We start from the raw sequence: 6,127 nt of genomic DNA, 5'->3' as shown, positions 1-6,127 counted from the left end.
GCCTGAACTCTGGGCCTGGGCACTGTCCCTCAGCTCTTCAGCTCAAGGCTAGCACTCTACCATTTATGCCACAGTGCCACTTCCGGCTTTTTTCTTTTTGCTTATGTGGTGCTGAGGAATCGAACCCAGGGCCTCAGGCATGCAAGGCAAGCGCTCTACCACTGAGCCACCTTCCCAGCCCCTCTAGCCTTTTTTTATGTTGGTTGTGGGGCTTGAACTTTGGGCCTTGGCGCTGTCTCTCAGCTCTTCAGCTCAAGGCTAGCGCTCCACCACTTGAGCCACAGTGCTACTTCCAGTTTTCTAAGTGGTTTATTAGAGTAAGAGTCTCACACTTTCCTGCCTGGGCTGGCTTTGAACCGAGATCCTCAGATTTCAGCCTCCTGAGTAGCTAGCATTACAGGCGTGAGCCACTGAAGCCTGGCTACCTCTAACCTTTTTTTTTTTTTTTTTTTTTTTTAATTGATTATTTTGAGATAGGGTCCAGCTTTTGGCCCAGGTTTGTGCCTGAACCCCAGTGTACTTATTTTATACTTGCTGTTGTAGCTGGGGTGACAGGCAGTGCCAATACACCCAGCTTATTCTTTTGAGATGGAATTCCACAAAAGGGTTTTTGTCTCTTTTTGACTTGGACTGTACTAGAAGAGTTATATGTCTAATCTCAGCTTCAATGTAGTGGAGATGACATGAACCACCTCATCCAGCTATTGCTTTTTCTTTTTTTTTTCTTTTGTCGGTTGTGGGCTTGAACTCTGGGCTTGGGCGCTGTCCCTGCGCTCTTCAGCTCAAGGCGAGTGCTCTACTGCTTGAGCCACAGCGCCACTTCCAGTTTTCTAGTGGTTTATTGGAGATAAGAGTCTCGGAGCTGGGAAGGTGGCTCAGTGGTAGAGCGCTTGCCTTGCATGCATGAGGCTCTGGATTTGATTCCTCAGCACCACATAAGCAAAAAGAAAAAAAAAGCCGGAAGTGGCGCTGTGGCTCAAGTGGTAGAGCACTATCCTTGAGCTGAAGAGCTAAGGGACAGCGCCCAGGCCCAGAGTTCAAGCCCCATGACCGGACCCAAAAAAAAAAAAAAAGTCTCACACACTTTCCTGCTTGGGCTGGCTTTGAACTGCAATCCTCAGATCTCAGCCTCCTGAGTAGCTAGGATTACAAGTGTGAGCCACTGGCGCCCAGCCTCATCCACCTATTGTTAAGAAAACCTCTCCAGTGTATGGCTACACTGGCCTCAAATTGTGACACTCACAAATCTTAGCCTCGGCATGAGCCCACTGGCATCGAGCTCAAAATGTTTTCTGTGGGGTTTTTTTTGTTGGTCTTGGGGCTTGAACTCTGGGCCTGGGTGTTGTCCCTGAGCTCTTCAGTTCAAGGCTGGTGCTCTACCACTTGAGTCACAGTCACTTCCGGCTTTCTGGTGGTTTATTGGAGATAAGAGTCTCACGGACTTTCCTGCCTAGCTGGCTTTTTTTTTTTTTTATTGTGAAAATACTGTACAGAGGGGTTACAATTACATGGGCAAGATAATGATTACATTTCTTTCTTTTGTTTTTTTTTTTTTTTGGTCGGTCGTGGGTCTTGAACTCTGGGCCTGGGCGCTGTCCCTCAGCTCTTCAGCTCAAGGCGAGTGCTCTACCACTTGAGCTACAGCGCCACTTCCGGTTTTCTGGTGGTTTATTGGAGATAGGAGTCTCATGGTCTCTCCTGCCCGGGCTGGCTTTGAACCGGGATCCTCAGACCTCAGCCTCCTGAGTAGCTAGGATTACAGGCGTGAGCCACCAGCGCCCAGCATGATTACATTTCTTATCAAGCATTGTAGCCTCCTCCTTTGTTTCCCCTTCCCATCCCATCCTCCCCCCGCCCTTCCCCTGCTACCAAAGTTATAAAGTTTGTTTTCAACATAACGACTTGTACATCTCATTGTTGCAATGGGTCCACCTGTATCCCTATTTAAACGATTTCTTTTTTCCCTTCCCCTCCACAAATTATAACAACATCAAATACAGTGAAAGCAAGGGGTTATACTTTGGGGAAGGGACATACAAAGCAACAAAGAAATAATCTTATAAATGTGTTAGAAACAATCGCATGAAAGAAAAAAAACATTTGAATACATATCTTAGGGTTCATTTCCCTAACATCAACTTATCTGACCTTTTCTGCTTGACTCAGACATATACTACTTATTGCAAATAAGGGAAACTATGGGCTAGCTGGCTTTGAATTGTGATCTCAGCCTCCTGAGTAGCTAGGATTACGGGCGTGAACTACCAGTGCCCTGACTTTGTTTTGTTTTTAATTATCTATTTAACATACTTTCCAAACATATATAGCTATCACATGGAGAAAAGAATATATTTTAGGGGCTGGGAAGTTGGCCCAGTGGTAGAGCTCTTGCCTTGCATGCCTGAGGCTCTGGGTTCAATTCCTCAGCACCACATAAGCAAAAAGAAAAAAGCCGGAAGTGGTGCTGTGGCTCGAGTGGTAGAGCGCTAGCCTTGAGCTGAAGAGCTGAGGGACAGCGCCCAGGCCCAGAGTTCAGGCCCCATGACTGGACCCCCCCCCCAAAAAAAGAATATATTTTACTGGGTTCTCAAAAAATAAGGGAATATGATATCAGATTTCTTCTTTACTAGGGTCTTTGCAATTAGTGAATTTCATATTTTTAAATAGTTTTCCCATGGTATCTGTACAAATACAAGACAGAGACAGATTTTAGCATCTAATAGATTCCCAGTAATTATTTAGTAATTGACATGTGGATTGTACCACTTGAGATTGCTAATATTAGATCAGTTGAAAATTGGCTGTAATTACTAAAGTATATTTCCAGTTGTACTACTCAGAATTTATGATATTATGATCTTAATTTTCTTTGATTATACTTGTTTTCTAGAAAAATGAATAATATAATAGCCTCAAAAATTATCAAAATCACTTATTTATTATCACTTATTGAGGACAATCTGTATTTAATTTCTTAGTCCAGTGAGGCAAGCAAAATTCTAAGTCCCACTTTACAGAATTGAAATTCAGAGAGGTTAGGAAATTTGCCCACTGTTCATACAACTAAATCATGATTGGACTCAGATTTAAACCCAAGGTTCTCTGACTCTAAAGTCTACTACTACTATCACTCACTTATGCATCAAACATCTAAAGTACACCCACTGTGTGCCTGGCCCTACAGATACCAAAATAAACAAGTAGAGGATGGTTTAAACATGGTTAGCTTTGAGCCCAGCACTGGTGGCTCACTCCTGTAATCTTAGCTACTCAGGAGGCTGAGATCAGAGGATCGTGGTTCAAAGCCAGCTGGGCAGGAAAGTCTGTGAGACTCTTCAATTAACCATTAGAAAACCTGAAGTGGTGCTGTAGCTCAAGTAGTAGAGCACTAGCCTTAGCTGAAGAGCTGAGAGAGAGAGCACCTAGGCCCAGAGTTCAAGCCCAACCACTGACAAAAAAAACCCAAAAACCAAAAAACATAGCTAGCTTTGATAGATTAGAAATCAAATGTTTAAGATTGAAGTGGAGAAAATACAGTAACTAGGGAAAAGTAATAGCTTTTTTTTTTTTTTTTTTGAGACTTTGTCTGGAAGAACTGTAACGTACAGGCTGGGATTGTGGCTTAGTGGTAGAATGCTTGCCTAGCATTCATGAAGCCCTGGGTTTGATTTCTTGGTACCACATAAACAGAAAAAGCCAGAAGTGATGCTGTGCTAGCCTTGAGCAAAAGGAGCCCAGGGGCAGTGCCCAGGCCCTGAGTTCAAGCCCCAGGACTGGCAAAAAAATAAAATAAAAAAAAAGTAGCCTGGGTTAGGCAGAAACTGAAATCCTCCTGCCTTAGTTTCTTGAGTGCTGAGATTATGGTATGTACCTCTTCACTCAGCAAAGGCAGGGGAAGGTGGTAGGGAAGCCAGGGGTGTTTGGACAGAGGAGTGAAGGGAGTGTGGCTATAGCTAGGTATTTAAGTTAGCCTTCCTGTTTGGTTCTCCATATATTACATTTACTTAATACCTACAATGTATTATATGTTTCCCCACTGTCTTATCTCTACAATCTCTGTGTGTGTGATCTTGGGTTTGAATTCAGGACCTTGACCTCACTTATCTTGCTTGCTTGGCTGATGCTGATCTACCATGTAAGCCAGTCCTGCTTTTTGTTTGTTATTTTGGAGATGGAATTTCATGGACTTGTCTTCCTAGAGAAGCTCTGAACCTTGGTCATCTGGATCTCTACCTCCTGAGTACTTTGGATCACAGGCATGAGCCATTGTCATCCAGCAACCATTCCATTTTTAACAAGTAAACCATCTCTCTCTCAATTTATTTTTGTTAGTACAGGGGTTTGAACTTAAGGGTTGGTGCTTGCTAGAGAGGAATTCTGCCACTGATGCCATTCCAGCCCCTTTTCTTTCTTTCTTTCTTTCTTTTTTTTTTTTTTTTTTTTTGGGTGTGGTCATGGAGCCTGAACTCTGGGCCTGGGTGCTGTCCCTCAGCTCTTCAGCTCAAGGCTAGCGCTCTACCACTGGAGCCACAGCGCCACTTCCGGCTTTTTTCTTTTTGCTTATGTGGTGCTAAGGAATCGAACCCAGGGCCTCATGCATGCAAGGCAAGCGCTCTACCACTGAGCCACCTTCCCAGCCCCTCCAGCCCCTTTTCAAACTTTAGGTTTTCATGCATTTGCTCTATTTTCTTGATTGCAGTCCTCTTACTCATGGCTACAGCTGAGACAAAAGGTACCTCTTGTCTAATGCATATTGGTTGAGATGGAGATGGGTGGTCTCTTTTTCCCTGTGCTAACACCTTGCACTGTAATCCTCCCAATGTATGCTTCCCAAGTTGATGGATTACAGATGTGAATTACCTTGCTACCATTGAAAGCCAGCATTCCAAATTTGGGGAAAAGTTAATTTTGTGTTGATATTTCAGGTGGTGGTGGTGAAGCATCACACATTCCAGCTATTTTCTGTGTGATCTTTGGCTACCAATAAGGATTTTATTTATTTTTTGTAGGTAGTGGGGACTTGAACTCTGGGGCCTGGGCGCTGTCCCTCAGCTCTTCAGCTCAAGGCAAGCACTCTACCACTTGAGTCACAGCACCACTTCCAGTTTTCTGAGTGGTTTATGGGCGATAAGAATCTCATGGATGTTCCTGCCTGGGCGGGCTTTGAACCGTGATCCTAGGACCTCAGCCTCCCGAGGAGCTAGGATTACTGGCGTGAGCTACTGGCGCCAGGCAAGATAATTAATTTCACACCCAATCCACCCCCTTATACTACCAAGTTTCTGCTCTAGGCTAGACCACAGGAAGAAAGGGTCTCTACGAGAGTGATAATGTGGTTGGGAAGGCCTGCAATCCCAGCATCCTGGAAGCTGGGCAAGAGTATCTCAAGTTTCAGGCCAGCCTAGGTACAGGACTCTGTTTCAACAAAAGCAAATAAAATTAAAAAGAAAACAAAGCTCTAATTTCCAAGACCCCAGGGCACAGAATACAGAAAAAGAATGATTAGGATACAAAGTGACAAGGTTCTAACAGAGGCCTCCACAAACATTAGCTCAACTCAGATGAGCTGTCAAATCATATCCTAGAAGTGACAACATTAGAACCATTCCTCACAGAAGCTCCAAGAATTCTCATTTGCATCAGGCTCTATAGCAGACCATTCCCTAGGGCATTTCTAATATGCAGGAAATCAGAGGGGGGGGTGTGTGTGTGCTGTGGCTGGCAGGGGTCGGGAGCAAAGCAGGCGGCGATTTGGGGCCTTAGAGCCACCACAGACAAGGTACATAGTCAGATGAGGCCTCCCAGGACTGTCCGTCAGTCCCCCACATGGTCTAGCCAGGAAGCTTGTGGAGGGTGACTAGGAAGCCTTCCCGACACCGCCCGCGGACTGGGGCAAGAGAAGGGTAGAATAGTTACCATGCCATCCTCGAGCCTTCCCTCTGATTGGCCGGAGCTTCTGCAGCCCGGAGTCTGAGCGCTCCAACTAAGGGGGCGGGGCCTCCGTACGGCGTAACCACTCTTTTTCCACACCCCGCCCCTGCACACGCCAATCTAACCACTCACCAGTCTTATTTCGAGGGCCTCTCTGTGACGTCACCACGCTCCTCCAGCCAACCGCCGCGGCGAA

Source organism: Dipodomys merriami, unplaced genomic scaffold, assembly GCF_024711535.1.
Source record: "Dipodomys merriami isolate MVZ:Mamm:240054 unplaced genomic scaffold, mDipMer1.0.p SCAF_25, whole genome shotgun sequence".
Lineage (NCBI taxonomy): Eukaryota > Metazoa > Chordata > Mammalia > Rodentia > Heteromyidae > Dipodomys > Dipodomys merriami.
Note: the sequence above shows the minus strand (reverse complement) of the source record.